This window comes from Anolis sagrei, chromosome 3 (assembly GCF_037176765.1).
Source record: "Anolis sagrei isolate rAnoSag1 chromosome 3, rAnoSag1.mat, whole genome shotgun sequence".
NCBI lineage: Eukaryota > Metazoa > Chordata > Lepidosauria > Squamata > Dactyloidae > Anolis > Anolis sagrei.
The window spans coordinates 124,781,715-124,801,020 of NC_090023.1; the positions used below are offsets into that span (position 1 = coordinate 124,781,715).

The following is a 19,306-nucleotide window of genomic DNA, read 5'->3' on the forward strand; positions in this document are numbered from 1 at the left end:
TATCTGAGGTAGCTGGGGTGGTCTCGAGCCTGGTGTTGGAATCCCAACAGCTCATTGTACTGAGGGACTTCAACATCCACATTGAAACCACCCTATCAGGAGTGGCTCAGGACTTCATGTTTTCCATGGCAACCATGGGGCTGTCCCAACTAGTATCTGGCCCTACCTACAGTGCTGGGCACACACTAGATTTGGTTTTATGTCAGGAATGGGGGGATGGTGGTGGTGTAGAGGAGCTGACCATTGCTCTGTTGCCATGGACTGACCACCACCTGATCAGGTTTAGGCCCACTGCACCCACTAACCTCTGCAAGGGTGGAGGACCCATTAAGATGGTCGGCCACAGGAGGCTTATGGATCCAGATGGATTCCTGATGGCTCTTGGGGAGTTTCTACCACCTCGGCAGGTGATCCTGTTGATGCCCTGGTCACTCTCTGGAATGGGGAGATGGCAAGGGCAATAGACACAATTGCTCCGGAATGCCGCTCTCAAGTAGCCGAGGCTGAACCAGCCCCTTGGTTCAACAAGGAGCTGGCAGCAATGAAGCGAAGGAAGAGGTTGCTAGAGGGTGTGTGGCGTTCGGATCCGAGCAGGCCAAATCAAACACAACTTGATTCCCTCTTGAGGGCATATGCCATGGCAATAAAGACCGCAAAGAAATATTTCTTTGCAACCAATATTGCGTCCACAAAGAACCGTCCAGCGGAGCTGTTCCGAGTTGTCAGAGGCCTATTAAACCCCACCTCTCAGGATGAGAGCCCTGACAACTTGGCAGCCTGCTGTGAAGCATTTGATCGGTTCTTTGCCGACAAAGTCGCTTTGCTCTGTTCTGGGCTGGACACCATGCTAACAGCAGTCTCTGAGGATGTAACACCAGCATCTGCTTGTCCAATTTTGATGGATTCATTTCAATTAGTGAAATCCGAGGATGTGGACAAGATACTTGGAGGGATGAGGGCAACCACATGCTTTCTAGACCCCTGCCCATCCTGGCTTTTGAAGGAAGCCAGAGGGGGGGGGGGCTTGGCCGAGTGGGTGAAGGTGGTGGTTAATGCCTCCCTCCAGGAAGGCAACATTCCAGAGAGCTTAAAACAAGCTGTGATAAAACCGCTGTTGAAGAAACAATCACGGGACCCCACTCAATTCTACAACTATCGGCCACTTTCCAATCTTCCCTTTTTGGACAAAGTCCTGGAACGTGTGGTGGCCTCACAACTCCAGGTATTCTTGGAAGACACAGATTATCTGGATCCGGCGCAGTCTGGCTTTAGGCCGGGACATGGGACCGAAACAGCCTTGGTCGCTTTAGTTGATGATCTATGCCAGGAGCTAGAAAGGGGGAGTGTGTCCCTGTTGGTTCTTCTGGACCTCTCAGCAGCCTTAGATACCATTTTCTCTTCCCTCTCCAGATTTTCTCCTTTTGTGCTATTTGTCATCAAGAGACTTCTTTCAGAGGCCTGGGAGTTGATTCAAAGGACAAGAATATTAAAAGGAAGGCAGAAAATGCTACCAGGACACTATGGATTTTGCATCTAGACCTTTTAAAGCATTCAGACTGAAGAAAGGCTAAAAATAGTGTCTGCAAAAAATGTGAGGAGAAGGAGGAACATTATCACCACTACCACCACCACTATCATTTATATCCCCTTGGCCCCATCTCCTTGCACAGGACTTGAAATGTTTGCCTCTGGGTCATCCCTGTTCTCCTAACTGTTGCAAGTCTGGTCTTATTTATTTAATGATTTTTAGTTTGGTCTTATTATTGCTTACTTTAAAGCTGTTCCTGTTAATAAAGTTGATAGGGATCCATTAAAATGAGGACTGACTCTTTCTTTAGAAGATATATTCTTCACCTAGTGCAAAGCAAGTTATGGAGAAATTGACTTTCTGTCTGCTTAATATATATTGATATATTGGATTCAGCCAAGCATATCTCTAGCAATCAGTCTCTACAGGCAGTGTCTTTATATGAGAGGGTCACAATTTTTGTGTTGCTCTTGAATATATTTTTTAATCTTTGGAGTGGAATCATTATGTAAATATTAAGGACATTCATGAGATGATAAAACCGAAGATGGTTGCTCTTTCATACTTTTTTCTTCTTAATCAAAGTGAAAGATCCACAGAACTAAAAACTAATTTGGAGACAATTGCTTTCATCTTCTACCTACTATATCTTTTAAATGTAATAGTGTTCTGTATCTATACATTAGAGACTCAATCAGTCAAGGTGCTGTTTATGCTGGCATGAATATAAAACATTTCCAATAAATACAGTGCAATTGCTCAACTGCACAATAAGCAATAGAGAGCCTAGTTGAAAAGGAGAAGTGATGGCCACTTTTCCAAAAAATGCCAGTATTCCAAAAAAAATGTATCGTTATGCCTTGATACAACAAGAGTCATAGGACTATTTACATGATTCTATGAAACTGTGTTTTGGTCGCTTGTCCCAGTATGAATAATCACTCATTCTCAGGGCTAGCATTAGCATCAAGCAAATGGTTCTCACTTGCTAGATAATATTTAGTGGGGCTTGGAAAAATATTTGGAGAATGATTGAAAACCATGTTTCCTGATTGACAAGAAAGTCTGATGAGAATAATTCAGGGCTGATGAGAGCCATATTCAAACTTTGAGACTATACAAACTTTGCACATGGTTGTTTTGTGCAGAAAACTGCATGTAGCACAAAAATGCCACATGTGATTTCTGAGCAGACCGTAAATAACCTTTGAAAACTATGTTATTTTCAAAGACGTTCTTAACTGAAAAGAAGACTGTTAAATTACTCATTGCTTAATTCAAGAAGAATATTAGCATCCCAGGAAAGCAAACGAAGAAAAGCTCTCATTTAGAAGTTTTCCCAATGTCCTGGACAGACTGATGTAATGTTCCAGTGGTAAAATTTAAATGGCAGCTTGTGCCCTTGGCCCAGTTACAATCTATCACTGGGCCCTCAGTGAGAGGATGCTAATGTCAGGCTAGACTTTTCAATACAGAGAGTCTGGGAAGAGTTTGCACACAATGCATTTGTACCCTACAGACTGAGAGATAAGAAAGGAAGCTTGAAAACCATTTGACCATGAATCAGTGGTTGTAATCCCATTGATGAATTGGAATATCATAGGTCCAATTACTGCTAATAGTAATAGCTAGTATTTATCACTCTGCAAGTTGGATATTTTGACCAATTGCACATGATCAAAAGTCATCCCTCTCTATTACCAATTATGTACAGTTTGAAGGACTGTGACCTGACCCTCTTTTTAAAATGTTTGAGGACCCCTGCTCTAGAGTGTCAGCAACCACATCACTTCCCCACTCTTCACACACTCTTCACTTAGATTTCTCCCCTAGTGGCCACATGGCACACCCCATTGCCACACTGACAGGACTGCTCCTTCCACCAAATCCCAGACCCTGTCATGTTCTCCTCTTCATTTTCTGCTAGATCGAACACATGGATTGAATTGGGTCACACAAGACTTGATCATATTGCTGTTTGTAGTAATCTTAATAAGAGCTAGAGTTTTCCATGACCATTGTATTTCTGGTATGAATCTGTTGGCTTCATGTAGTCAATCAATCCAGTCGTCCATGACCAATTGGCCATCTTTCAGTTGTTGTGATGGTGCCCACTTCTGCCAGGAAAAAGGGAATTGGACTAGATGGCCCTTGGGTGTTCCCTCCAACTTTAGGAATCTATGAATATAAGAAATTGGTTGATATTGGTTGATATTGGTTTCTTCTTTTGGTTAACATGAGAGAGATTCAATTTTTAATTAATAAAAGCTTCTGTCAAAACTTTAAAAATTTACTCCAAATTGGTAGATGTATGAATACTTCTGAAAGTTGGGGCAGTGATGCCTAGTAGACATCCATACTTTCTAAGACATAGTAAAGAACCCTAAATAGGGGCCTGTCAAAAAGTGTCCCAAGGACATGGATGGTTTGTTTACTCCGTATGTCTCAGAAGCACAGAGGCACATCTCACCAGGAAATGTAGCAAAAAATCCTTTCTGGGTTATTTGAGGCCAGGTTCATTGGCAAATGTAATTACAAAATTGGCTTCAAGCCAGTTCCGGACCTCTAAATCTAATCACCTCTAAATCTAACACAGCAGAAACTGGTTCCTCCTGAACTTATTCCAAGCATTACTGTAGATGTGCCCATAGACAATGAGGAATTGTTTGACCAAATATTCTTTCATTGTAGTATATAAAATAGTGATCTAGACAGACTTTCTATAAATCATATCTTTCCTGTAGACAACCTGTTGCTGGCCCATGTTTCTATACTGTTCATGGAACATCTTCTATGTAAAGATTATTCCAGAAGACAGAAAGATTCAGAAAAGTTTTAAATTTACCCTGGATCAAGATCAAAGGCAGTTTAAATGAATTTGGCTTCAACATTTATTGTTATAAGTATTTGTTTCACATTAAAAGTAGTGAAGGTAAGGATAAGCACAATAACTACAGCCGCCTCTATTATCCCTTTCTGCAGGCTGAAGGTGAACGTTTTAGCAGGGATCCATTGGATAGGTTCCATGCATGACTTTCTAATTTGTTGGTTGATTAATCACTGACACATGGAATACATCTGTATATTTACCATTAACACAAGGAACTGGTATAATTATTCTCCCTTCTTAGTACTCACTATAACGTACCCAAACATAATTTACTTTTCCATTGTAATATATAAAAGAATGTCTTGGATGAAATTGCATTCTATAGAAATAAAATGGCTTGTATTCTTTGACCTGCTTATTCTCTCCACCTGTTATATCAGAAGAACGGAAATAAGGCCAATGTCATTTTTCCTCTTTTTTCCTTTCTTTTCTTTTAAAAAACCTTTTCAACAAAATAAACCCTGCTTTAGGCTCTTTGTTCTGTTTTAGAAAAGAGACAAGGCACTAAATTTTTTTCCTTGAAGAAATTGTACTGTTGGAAATCTAATTCCAATTCTCTAGTGGCTTCTCTAGACTCATTCCTTTGGGGATACCTTTGAAATTACAGAATTTCTGAATCCAAGCTTAAGTATGTCTTGTGCCAATAGAGTTTTCTCATAAACAGTGAAATATTTCTATTTTCACAGTGGGGGGAATGTCCAAAAATGAAGCTGAAAAAAATAGTTTGTTATACCAAAATAAATAAAGGAGTGGGTCTGAAAATAGAGTACCTCTCCTCAATTTCTCTATAGCATGCAAAGACCTCCCAAGAGAAAATATGGAGGGATATATACCTAGGTAATAGTTTATTTTACATTATAATTTAACCACCAGAGAAAAGTAAGAAATCACATTGGAAATAGTGTGCAGATTTGTATGATAAATGCAGAGAAGACATGATTTATACTGGTGTCAAGTTGTATCCACACTATGTTAACTGTCCTGTTTCCTTTGAAGAATCCTAGGATTTTTATTTTGGTTTTTATAGTTTCCTGGGGTTTATAGTTTCTAAAAATCTGAAATAACAGTGTCCTCCTCCTTGAACATCAGTACTAGAGAGAATCATCCAACTACAAATTCCTTGAGATCGAAGCATAACAATTAAAACATCATACTATTATAACCATACAGTGTTGATACAACCCCAGCTTCCTTGAAAAGGTAAGGGTTTCCCCTGACATTAAGTCTAGTTATGTCCAACTCTTGGGGGGGGGGGTGCTCATCTTGATTTCTAAGCCGAAGAGCCGGAGTTGTCCATAGATACTTCCAAGGTCATGTGGCCAGCATGACTGCATGGAGTGCCATTACTTTCCCACAGAAGTGGTATCTATTGATCTACTCACATTTGCATGTTTTCAAACTGCTAGGTGGGCAGAATTTGAACCACTGATCTTTCAGTCAGCAAATTCAGCAGCTGAGTGGTTTAACCTGCTGCATCACCGAGCCGGGGGGGGGGGGGGGGTTATATTAGAATAGAATAAACAACAAAGCTAAAATAGTATGTAATTTATACATCTATTTCAGAAACTCCTTGTGTTGTAGCCATAAGTCTAACTTTAAAAGTTTCCCCTTTAAAAAGTGCTTTAATTTGTGGATTTTCTAACTGTAATATTTAGCTTTGGCATATTGAAGAATCTATTCAAATGCAGGCTTATTTGGCAAAGATATGTTCCCCGATAAGCCATTTATTTCAGCTGCTAATATATTCCAGATTGATTCCAGCAGGAAGTTTCATTGTCAAATAAATATTGACCCTTGATAAGGGCAAAAACATAATCTGGAATCTTTCTTTAATTAGGCTGGATGTTTTCCTATAACTCATCATTCAAATAATTATATCTAATCAAAAGGCAACTCAGCTTGGAAACTTGGCATTAACCTAACTAACATTTGGTTTGTCTCTAGCCTGATTCCTCATTTTGAGTGGGCGTTTTGCTGCTTCTTGCATTTTAGAACTGAGTTTTCTTCTTTACTGCTAGTAGGACATTTTCCCACACCATCCTATTAGTAGCTAAGCCTAATGAATGAAATATTGAGATAGTTATTTAAGTGAAACTGTTTCTAGAGTCTAACATATTGCTAATAGTTTCATGTAAAACCTGAACAAAATATTGCCACTTTCCCCCTTCAGTTCTCAGAATCCCCTGATCATATGGCCATTTGCTATTAAATTCTGGGAACTGCACTCCAAAAGGTAACTTTCCTGAGAAGTGGTTGCAGAACCATGCCAGAGGAACATTTGGTATTTTCCATAGTGAAACTGAATTTTTGTATTCAGATTGCATCTTTGCCAACTGCTCTGTATTTATATAGAATTATATTTTTAATAAGTGGTTTCTCAAAACAGGTCAGAAATTAAAATATTCTAAAACAGTGTTTCTTAAATATTTCTGCCCTTGACCCCTTTCATCCGGTGAAAATATATTGTAACTCCAAGTATATAGGTGTATGTAGTTTAAAAAATCAAACAAATCAGCTTGCTAAACAGACTGATTTTTCCTTTCTATGAAGTACAATTGAAGCATCTTCTGCAGAGTTCACTATAAACACTACACATCAGAGTCATGTAAATGTCTGAAATGGCCACTAGAGATATCATTACATGGCCAGCAGTGGCCAGCAATGGCACTCTTCTTATTCTTCACCTCACCGAACAGTGGGGCAATCAGATGGAGGGAAGTGAGGAGCGTGCTCAGTGTGTGTGGCTTCCCCCCATGGAGCTGGCATTGATCTGGCAACATGGGAAGCTTCCTGTGTTGCCAGCTCCATGGGGGGAAGTTGCATGCACTACGCACTCTCCTCACTTTCCTTTATGTGATTGTCCTGCTGGTGAGGTAGGGGCTTCATGCCTTGCCCTGAAGAAGCAGCTCCCAACCTTCTGTTTTCAAAACTGTTCATGGAAGAATTTGCAGGAGGCACTAAGAGGACAGGATATAAAAAGTCTTCTCCCAGTAGAGATTACTATGAAGGTTGCCTCAGTTCGTATGGAAACAGAATATACAAAATGTATATATTTCCTGATATTCAAGCTTCTTTTTTAAGTGAATGTGTGAGAAACCAAAATGCACAAATTTGTCATACAGTCCAGAACACAGAGGATTTCATGCTTCAAAAAAATATTTATTTCTTGTGTGCCTCCCTGGAGGACTGAATCAACCATGTTATAGGCATGCAAGAGCAGTCATCCATCTATCCATCCATACATTTTTCCCCAGGCTGGGTCTGAAGGTGGTTTACAAAAAGATAGCTACTACAATAAAAGACAACTAAGAATACAAAATCAAAACAGTATTAAAAAACAACAGAATTAAAACCAATGAAAGTCTTACTTTAAAAACAACTTAAATGATTGTGCTTTTCTTGCATGTCAAAGGTTTGGACTGGATATCTCCTATGCTCTCTTCTAACTTCATAATTCCATGATTTCCTCCTAATGATACAAAAAAAAACTCCAGTACAAAAGAAATTCCACACTGAGCAAATAACTGTACTGTGAATTACTTATTTCTATAAGTGTTGCTTAAAAATTAGCAGAATCTGGATCAATGCCAAAAGCCAAACTTGAAAAGATATTATTTACTGCCGGCACTGAAATTGAAATATCCATATCTGTAATATGCTGGATCCATATCTGTAATATGCTGGATCTAGCCTTACTAGGACCTATGAAATAAGTGAAGAGTTTTTTTTAAGAGTTAGCTCCAATTAAGCAGAATCCCTCCAGAGTTTAGGAGTAGTAAATTACAATTTGTTGTTGTTGCTACTGCTGCTGCTTGCCTTCTAGTCATTTCCAACTTACAGTGACCTCAAGGAAATTTTTTCAGAGGAGGCTCACTATTATCTTCCTGTTAGGCTGGGAGAAGATGATTTGCTTGAGATCACCCAGTGGGTTTCCATGGCTGATCTGACACTGGTTACCAAAGTCATAGCCCAAAGTGCAGACTATTACACCATGCATTTAATTTATTTTTGTAATGACAAATTACTTTTGTAAATAAGTATTTTACTCTTTGTGGGATGTACTAGTATTCACAATTTCCAAAATGTGGTTTTTATAATGATTGGAGAAGAAACATGACATGGCGTAGTTATTAGCTTGCACTGTATTGTTGCCTTATTTATTTATTTCGCATATTTGTATCCCGTCCTTCTCACCCCCCAGGAGGCCTAAGGGTGGCTTACAACAGGCAACCATTTGATGCTGTCGTACAGATTCATAAATAACAATTGCAATTAAAACAGTAATTGAACATTAAATTATTAAAACATTCATTTAAAATCATGCAAATTTAAATCATGCTAACAATTGGCGAACAGGAATATATTGTGTTTTGTATTGTATTGTGTTTTGTATTGCTTTCATGGCCGGAATCACTGGGTTGTTGTAGGGTTTTTTGGGGGCTATATGGCCAAATGCCTCTAGAACATGGCCATATAGCCCGAAAAAACCTACAAGAATCCATATTGTGTCTTGTCCATAGGACAGTGGCTTGCAGAATTTACAGATATGAAAGGATATTGTTTTAGTTTCTTTTGAGAAATTGGAAAGTTAAATGATTTTTTTAAAAGAAAAATACAACTGTGATGGTAACTAACTAGAATTTAAAGAAGCAATTTCCCAAGCTCTCATATACTTTTCCATCTTAGAAATATCACTTCCACATGATTGGAAACACCAAATTTGTTCTTGGAAAATGTCATTTTTTTTCACTGCTTGAACATATTATGGGTATCAACAAGTGGTTTAGCAATCATAATTTACAGTCCTAAGGAAATAAAGTGGCCCTCTTTAGATAATGGAGAATAATAATCAGCCGTTCTCTTTTATTTTCAGCATTTTCTAATGCAGTGTCCAAGAGATAGAAAGGTGAGACAGAACTCTTTAAAACTATGTTCAAAGAGATATCAATCTAAAGATTCTTTATCTTTTATTATGGCTTGAAAAAAATACAACACAACTTAATCTTTTCATAATTTATTATAGTTAGTTTGTAAGATTTTCTTCTTCTATTGGACAATCCCCTTTCATAAATGCCTTGAATATACAGTGGAATCTCAATTTAAGAGTGTTCCAACTGAAGAGTGTTTTGAGTTAAAATCTATTGCTCACCCCAGGTTTCACTTTGGCATACAGCCAGTATTTTGAGTTAAGAGTTAGCACCAGTGGAAGCTAAAGAGGGACTGCTAGCATGAGAGTACAGGGCTTTAGGGCTTCAAGGGAGAAGTCTCCATGTCTCTTGCCTCTGTGCCTCATGCTCTTGTCTGCCTTGGGGGATTGCCATCTGCTTTGCTCTTGTTCGCTTTGAGGAACTTTGGGTTAGTTGATTTTGTGTCGTTTTTATTTCTGGTATGCTTGGCTTCATGAAGAGAGAGAGAGAGAGAGCAAGAGAGAGAGGGCGGTTGGAATGAGTACAGTATGAAGAAAATGATGCACCTGTCTCTTCACTTTGTGCTTTGTGCTTCTTTGTCACAACTTTTAAATATGTTCTTTCTTTTTTATTGTTTTACGTGAATGTGCATTTACACATTATTTGTTATTTATAAAGTACATTTTCTTATTTAAAAGAACATAACAAAAATGGGGTGGGGGATCGGAATGGATTAATAGCATTTCAATGCAATTCAATGGGAAAATTCACTTTGCTATACATGATTTGAGTTAAGAGCTCAGTCATAGAACTAATTAAACCCTTAACTCAAGGCATCACTGTAGTTTTATTTAAGAAGGAAGACCTCCATCAATCAGTTGAAGATACAGAGATGTCCTTGTTTCTGCGTGTCTCTATGCTGAAGGTTAAGAGAGGAAGTCAAATTGCTGGTCTGAAAAGCAAACAAAAAGAATATCTAAACTATAGCTCTTTCTGACTTATCAGGATTATGAAAGAATTTGATGGATGACCTCCAGTGCTACAATCAATTTGCACAGAGGTTTTCAAATATAATTGTTTTGTGAAATAAGGCAGTATTTTTTTTTCAACAGTTGGTTTTGGATTATCCTACAATCTCTCCTTAGGTATCAGATCAAAACCCTATTTAAGTTCTCTAAAGGCTACAAAATGCTAGGGACTGATTAATCTATCAAAACGGATTTTGGTTATTTTTCAACCTAGTTCTATTTCATTTTCACATCAATTTGTGACTGTTTTAAAAAGAAGGAACATATTTATTCTGATCCAGTTTCTTAAAATGCTTTCTTCATTTTTAAAATAAGCTTCCTTATTTGTGATTCCTTATTGCGTGTGATTTTCATTATGTGAAAATATTATTTATATTAAGAGAAAATGTGATAATGTTCACTTATCTAATACTTTTTATAATTTTTATTAATGAATATATATTAAACAATACTTGATAGACGAACAATAACCATATCACAAAAAAAAAACCTAGCAAGTTAAACACACTACAGTTGCCATCTAGCTTTCTTACTAAAGGCATTCGTAGTGTACCTATGTAAATGTCCATTAGCTTAGTTATTTGATATGCCCGCCTACTTTTTATTAATATTTAAAAAACTCATTTTCAAACCTTGTAAATATATTTTTTTCATTATTCTCTCACAAAAATTGCAAAATGGTTCCCACTTTCTTCAAACTTGTCTACTGACTTCTGTCTTATTAAAGTAGGTCTAGTAACAGAAACAGCTTTGGTTGCCTTGGTATACGACCTAGGCAGAGAACTGGACAGGGGGAATTTATCCCTCTTGGTTCTAATGCATGTCTTGGTGGCTGTCAATACCAGTGACCATGGTATTCTTCTGGGCTGCCTTCCTGAAATGGGATTTGGATGCATTTTGCAGCTGCTCTTCCTAGAGAGGCTTCCCCAGAAGGTTGAATGTTTCTATGTTGAATGTTTTTGTATTGTATAAATGCTATTTTAGACTGTAAGTCACTCAGAGCACCCTGGTGGAGAGCGACTAATTAAGAAATAAAGTCAAGTGAAGTGAAGTACTAGGGGACTCCTGTCTGAACCTTTGGCCATTGGTCAGTGGGAACTCTCAGGACTCTGTTTTGTCCCCAATTCTGTTTAACATATACATGAAACCACTGGGAAAGGTACAGTGCCACCTATATGCAGATGTCACCCAACTCTAATATTTACAAAATTCAAGTGAAAAAGTCTTGGGTAAGTTTTGGTTCTTAAGTTCTTGGCATGGACCATGCCCACACATTGGATATCACATTGTAAGTTCAAATTTAATGAATTTGATATGACTTATGATGACTTACAAACAAATTGTACACCTCTAGTAACAAAGGTGTTATGTCAGGGGGAGTCACCTTATATTGGAATTCACACTTACTATGTTATCACACTAGGGCTTTATAGTGGACAGCCCCACATTTCCGCCACCTGCTGAATTTTTGGAAATGTAGTTTGAGACAGGGCTTTTTGAATTCTTAACTACAGAGGCCCTTGCATTCCCAATCTACATTTCCCAGAATTCTGCTGGTGGAGTTGCCTTCTTGAAAGCCCTGGTGTGATGACGTGGTCTGAGTGAGTTTCCTAACTCATCCTAAGACATTTGAGAGGATGTAGGCAAGTGACTTCACATGCAGTTAGCTTGCAGTCATATGATTTCTTGGAATAATTTGCCAATTCTTGGGAGATGCAACTTGGAAACCTCCAAACCTTGAAGAAAATGTCCAAGAAATTTGTATTTCCATCAGCAGTAAATGCAAAACTAAGATAGATTGGGGGGGGGGGGGGTTCAGAACACATTTGAATATGACATCGTCCTTTACAGTGGATAATAGGAATTATCATAGTGGGCTTATGTTGTTAATCTTCAGGAATCGTCTTCACAACTAGTAATGTTAATTTCTAGGTGTTATTACATCATAATCAGGAGAAAGACAATAAAAATGGATTCTATCTTTTTCTTCTCCATCTTTCACGGGGATCATCTGTGCACATTGCTTACTATTCTATGACAACTAAACCTCACAAGCAAAACACATTCAATTAACAAATGCATAATCACCAAGATATTCTGAATGAGGGATGATAACTAACAACTATGAAAAGTAATGGCATATGAAACTGATTAATCCTTATAGCTCAGCATTTTTACAAATGTGTACTGTGATCTATTTTTTGATCTTTTAATGTTCAAATAACTGTGACCAGTCAATGGAGAAGCTAACTGGTTTAGCTTTTTAGAGAACTCCCAGGAAAAGTGGAAGGTAATTTGTGGAAACTGCAGTATAAGCATTTCACAAAACAAATGGACCATTGTGATATACCATCACAATTTTTAAAATACACTATCACTTCTCAACCTTATTTTCCTTTAATAGCCTTCTAAATCAGATGACTTCAAATGCTGATATTCAAACCAATTCCAGCCCTTTAAGGTAAAAGTTCAGTTCATGAGATTATTCCCAACTTTACCCCAAAAACTTGTTTTCTATATAGGACTGCCAGTATGATATAGAATGGTATACTATGTTACGTGAGTTGCCCTAAAATTGCCTCCTCCCCTTGAAACAGCATATATTTTTAATTACTAATCTAATCCTAACAGTTTCAACTGGCCTTGTCTAAGCATGATAAAGTCTGCTTTCAATTATGTGCGTGCGTGTGTGTTAATGGACAAAAAATGCACAATAGTGAAAGGCATTTAGAATTATTTCATGGTTTTAAAATAATGTCTATAAAAACAATATGAAATATTTAGTTAGTTCACCTTACCACACCACCCCATTAAAATCATTGATGTTATATTAGGGATTATAGTAGGAGATATATTTGAGAAACTTATCCAGTCACAATAATGCTTTCTGAGACAATTTTTATGGTGATAGCGTCTAGTGACCACTTTCCTAAAACTGAGTGGTCAGAAGAAACAATTATTGAAATAGTGAAATACAGGTGTTGAGAAAGCTGGAATATTTTAAGAAAAAAATATGGAGGCAGCACTTTTCATGGCTTTCATCATATTTCAGCTTTTTACTAGGCTAAAGAATGCTAGGCTGTAAATATTTGGTATGAATGTTGTATGAGTTTTAAAATTTTACTACATTTCTAAAACCTGTAAGTGGAATGATCCTTCTAAAAACAATTGTTTTTTATGCCTTGAAATAGACTGCATGATTGTTGACCAGCCATGGAATGATGACACCAGACACAGAGAACTGGGTTGAAAAGCGCTACTTTATTTAACCTAAATTTTATTTAAACCGGGTTGAATCTGGAAAGATGGGAACAACCTAATGTGGGATCAGCTGAGGCCAAATGTCACTCCATTAATTCCTCCTCAACCTTTGCCTGGGTGAACTACCTGAGTTCAGAGGACAACCCAATAGTTGGGTTGCTCTTTAGCCATTTCCTGGAAAGCAGACCACAGCCTTATTACTGCACACACACACACACACACACAAGACAAGTGAGAGTAAAAGTCCCCAGCCCTAAGGGTTCCAGAAGTCTATCCTTTACCAAAAATATGCTAAGGAGTTCACCGTAACTCTTATTTCTCCCCCTACCACTTGCGACAAACAATGAACAAGCATATGTTTAGACATTTCCATACAAGGCTGGCCGAAGGGACCCTTGCCCCTAGTTACAAGTTTTCCAGAAATATTTTATTATCATACTCAGGTAAATGCATGGGGTCCAATCTGTAGAGCTCAGGGCACTGAAGGATTATACTAGGATATGGGAGGAAATGGTTGAAGCCCCTGCATAGAGCATTGAGGATGCTGATATTTAGCCTTCTGCAGGATGATGTTTCTACATTCTCTGTTGTGAAAGGTAGAAGCAGTGTCCCTGTCACAATTTCTCTTCATTTCAGCAATTGCTCATGCAAGGATAGATGGGACTATATGTCAACTGTTTCCTAGTCAACAAGGAACAGCCCCAGTTGATTGTAGATGCCCAATAAATAGGCACTGGGGGGCTTTCACAGTTTCTATGTATTCAGCAATACAAACCAGTCACAATTGGGTAACTCTAGGCTGCACATTCATAACTGTCTTAGTGAATAACAGGTAACAACAATAACAACTACAACAACAAGAGAGTTTCAAACAGTAGTCTTTTTCTTTTACTTTTGTAGGAAACTGATATTTATCTCAGTATGAAATGAATTATGGAATTACACTGATCTTCTCCACTGTTCTTTCAGTCTTTTCAACTCTATCAGATCTCCGTCTTTGCATTTTTCTGATACAAAAGGACCAGTTAAGAGACTATGTCTGAAAATAATGTGGGAAGACATTTTTAATATTCTTACATTGCCTTGATGTCAATGTCATCAGATAGGCAAACCGGCTTTCAAAAGAATATAATGGATTGGGAGCAGCTTTCACTTGCTATTTCTCTAGCTAATGTGTGATCGTCAGATATAATTACTTTTATGTTATTAAATTCTCAGAAACGTTATTTTAAAAAACATTTTTTTGTATTCAAAGCATGCAGTTTACACTTTCCCCATAGCCTAATAAAGAAAATATGCTATTAATACCTATTTAAAAGGTTTAATGAAGGTTAAGGTCTATTTCAGGCCTTGTTTTAGTGTGCTAAGAGCATATTACTACACTCTTTCTTGCACATATTCCTTTAGCATAAGGCTGATTTTGTCTACATGGTCACAATAACATGGACTCACTTTGAGTTGGCTCCTGGATATCTCCATGACACTTCTCCAATTACTTCATCACACTAGAGGATGAATCCACTATAAATCCAGTTTCTGCCTCTTGCAGAATTCTGGGGTTTGTAGTTTAGTGAGGCTATTAAGACCCCTCCCTAAAATACAAACCTCAGAATTCTTCAGGAGGCAGCAACTAGATTTAAAGTGGAGTCATTCTCTAATGTGATGAGGTCACAATTCCAGTAAAAATCATCGTCATCACCACCACCACTTTTAGCTGATGAAGTTCTTCCAGCAGGTCATTCCATAGTCTAGGGGTGATTAATGGTAAGGTCCTCTGGGGCGGTTTAAATCTTCCTGAAACTCTGGAATAACCACTTTGGGGCCAATTCAGACCAGTTCAGGTCAGTTCACTATCCATATGAGGCACCACTGCCATCCCCCTTTCTTTGTGCTCCTCAATATGGGGGAAATGGAATGGATCAGGCCCATGCCACTCCTGTTGCCACTCAAAGCTGACCTCAGCACTCCGTGTGAGATTCTGACTGTCAGGATCACTTCGTACTTCTCCTTACAGATCTTATACAACGGATGAAGAATATCAAGTACAGGAACCATTAGATCTCAAACTGTCTCAGAGTGGTTTAACCTCCCCCAGTTAGGAATGATGATAGTGTGAATAAATAGTTCACTGAATTATTTGATCAGGCAAAGTCAAGGGAAAGATCTGACATGGGCAAAGTCCTATCTGTGTACATCAAATAATGCATCTCAATCTATACTGCTCATTTAGGATTTGACTTTGCATCCTTCTCCCTCACACCATCCTGCTACAGTTAGTAACTCTTACATGCCTTTCCTCACTGATAATTTACAAGTTCATAGACATCCTGTTTGCTGGATGTCTGCAAAGCTATTCTTTTCATACTCATGAAGAGGTAAATGGGGAGATGAGCTGTGAAGCCTTGTTTTGATTTTTCCAATCACTTTCTAGACATAACAGCTGGAATCCCTCTCACTGCTTATCTCCATTAAAGAATGATCCACATGGAAATAACCTTCGCAAATCAAATTTGTGAGTTGGGTTATGCACAAAAGTCAGAGATTTCTCTCTCCTCATTCAGCAGTTTTAGTTAACATCTGTGAAGAGAGCTGTTTTTTTTCATAAATTTGCCTCATCTTTTTTGAAAGCTATCCAATACTGCTATCATCATCTAGAGAGTGTCATAATTTAAATCCTATTTTCCAGGTAAAATTTAGTACAGCTGCAGATGAATCTACAATTGACATCACACGGGCTTTGCCTGAATTAAAGACTGCTAAATGCTTAGCACACTAGGGGAGAAATCTTTCCATCTGCTGTGTTTTGTAAGTTTGATTCAATAGAGTTCTATATGAATAACAGAGTGGGAAATGAGAGGTTATAGTTACAAAATAAATGAAAGCTATGATTCATAAATTTTGCTCATCTTTAAGAGAAGCCCCATGAATAGCACAATAATGTAAACATCTGATCAAAAGAATGTTCTACTGAATTCAACAAAAATTTCATTTTGATGGGTTTCAGTTTTTTAAAAATTCTTAATTTTAAAGAAAAACAAACAAATAATACAAATATCAACAAATGTATACTGGACAACTGCTTTTCAAACCACTATTAAAATATAAACAGTCAACACTAAATCCTAGCTATTAAACTTGCCTAGCCCCTCCCCCCACCTCAATGTACAAGGGTGGGTCAAACACTGATGCTTCCTATGTCATAAAAACGTTAAGAATGAACATATAACAGCATAAGTTGCTACAGATCATAGCCTGATAGTGATAGGATTGCTGTCTATGTTACCGATATAGTATTTTCAGTGTGATTTTTTTCACAAATTATCTCTCTTGTAACCACTATATACTGACTTTGTGTTGTAGTAGAGTGTGCTGATCAAGCTACAACTGGTAGTAGAAGGGCTAAGAGGGCTGCTCAGGTGTTGGAGCAAGAGCAGCAAAGGAAACGAATTAGGGAAATATTCATGACACCTACAGATACTGATTCGTTCGAAGGTTTCTCAGATTCTGAAATGGAGGAGTAGGGAGATGGGGGCAGAGGTTTGAAACGGGTTACTCAGGAGCAAGAGTCAGATGAAGAATGGGAAAAGAAGCGGATATGTGAAATACATAATGCTCCAACTGAGGAGGAAGACTTTATGGGATTCACGAGGAGTGATGGGACTGGGAGTGATAACGAAGAGGAGGATGGGCTAGATTGGACCCGTGTGCAAGAGATCAGGGACATATGTACACAACCAACATCTAGCGATGAGTTTGAAGGGTTTTCTGGAGATTGGCAACCTGGTAATACATGGGGTGATCTAAGTCTTGATAGACGCTGAAAAAGTTGGAGGGTCGGGCGGTGGCGAGCAGCTGTGGAAGCTAAGGTAGCTGAGAGTGATGAAGACAGGGTGGAGAGCAGTTCATCATCCGATAATGAGTTATAGGATAAAAGAAGGTATCAAACATTGGGGACTTTGCAGTAGCCAAAGTGTTGTATTCGTGCTTGGGACTTTGTTGCTGCCATTACTCTTGACTTGGGTCCTGGGACTGCAGATTGCTGTGTTACCGTGCTTCTACAGACTGGAATCTCATAAGTGCTGACTTCTACTCCTGCTTTGACTTCGGATTGTTTTTGGACCACAACGTCGCTTCCTGGACTTTATCACCTGCTTTTGAACGTGCTTTGACTTGGGACTGTTTTTTGACAATGATTTTGCTTGCTTCCACCTTGTTTCTTTATGCTTATTGAACTCTGTGGTTTTGAAGCAGTTTGCTAGAACTTTTTGTTATCCTGGATTATATTCCAGTATAATCCAGATTATCTGCCAAGTTTTGTTCTTTTACACAGCAGTTGCTGCAGACTCTTAGTTATTGCTAGGAACACTGAGTTAAGTGTTTCTAAGTTATTTTTGTTGTGTTAATAAACATTGTATTGTCGAAGGCTTTCATGGCCGGAATCACTCAGTTCTTGTGGGTTTTTTCGGGCTATATGGCCATGTTCTAGAGGCATTTCTCCTGACGTTTCGCCTGCATCTATGGCAGGCTTCCTCAGAGGTCTGCTGGAGCTGGGAAAAAAGGGGTTTATATATCTGTGGACTGACCAGGGTGAGACAAAAGGCTTTTGTAAGTTGGGCTAGGTGTGAATCTTTTCAACTGACCACCTTGATTAGCATACAATGGGCTGACTGTGCCTGGAGCAAACTCTTAATGAAAGGTGCTTAGATGTCCCTGCCTGTTTTTCTCTCTGCTGTTTTAATTTTAGAATTTTTTAATACTGGTAGCCAGATTTTGTTCATTTTCATGGTTTCTTCCTTTCTGTTGAAATTGTCCACATGTTTGTGGATTTCAATGGCTTCTCTGTGTAGTCTGACATGGTGGTTGTGAGAGTGGTCCAGCATTTTTGTGTTCTCAAATAAAATGCTGTGTCCAGGTTGGTTCATCAGGTGCTCTGCTATGGCTGACTTCTCTGGTTGGAGTAGTCTGCAGTGCCTTTCATGTTCCTGGATTCTTGTTTGGGCGCTGCGTTTGGTGGTCCCTATGTAGACTTGTCCACAGCTGCATGGTATACGGTAGACCCATGCAGAGGTGAGAGGATCCCTCTTGTCCTTTGCTGAACGTAGCATTTGTTGGATTTTCTTGGTGGGTTTGTAGATTGTTTGTATGTTGTGTTTCCTCATCAGCTTTCCTATGCGATCAGTGGTTCCCTTGATGTATGGCAGGAACACTTTTCCTCTGGGTGGATCTTCATCTTTACTCTTGTGGCTTGTTCTTGGTCTTTCAGCTCTTCTGATGTCTGAGGTGGAATATCCATTGGCCTGTAGAGCCCAGTTGAGGTGGTTCAGTTCATCTTGGAGGAGGTGGGGTTCACAGATTCTTTTTGCACGGTCTGCCAAGGCTTTAATGGTGCTTCTTTTTTGACTTGGGTGATGGTTGGAGTTTTTATGTAGATATCTATCTGTGTGTGTGGGTTTTCTGTTGGGTCACACCCAACACCACTCCTGTCTAGAGAAGAGACAAGGAATCAATCGATGTTGACTCACTGTTCAACAATTCAGCTCACAATTCAATGGGAATCAATGGGATTCTGCTGCTCTTGTATGAGAAAAAAGCATACAGCTTCAAAATATTTAGTCAACAAGTATCAAGGAAGGATTCTAGCCCTAGATTGTTTTGTATGGAGATAAATTACCTTTTTGTGGAGGAATGGTAT

At 38.5% G+C, this 19,306-nt stretch overlaps 1 pseudogene; it reads left to right on the plus strand.

The window, feature by feature from the left end:
* Nucleotides 1-448: 448 nt before the first annotated feature.
* Nucleotides 449-19,306, plus strand: part of LOC132770209 (perilipin-3 pseudogene) — a 48,232-nt pseudogene continuing 29,374 nt past the window's right edge.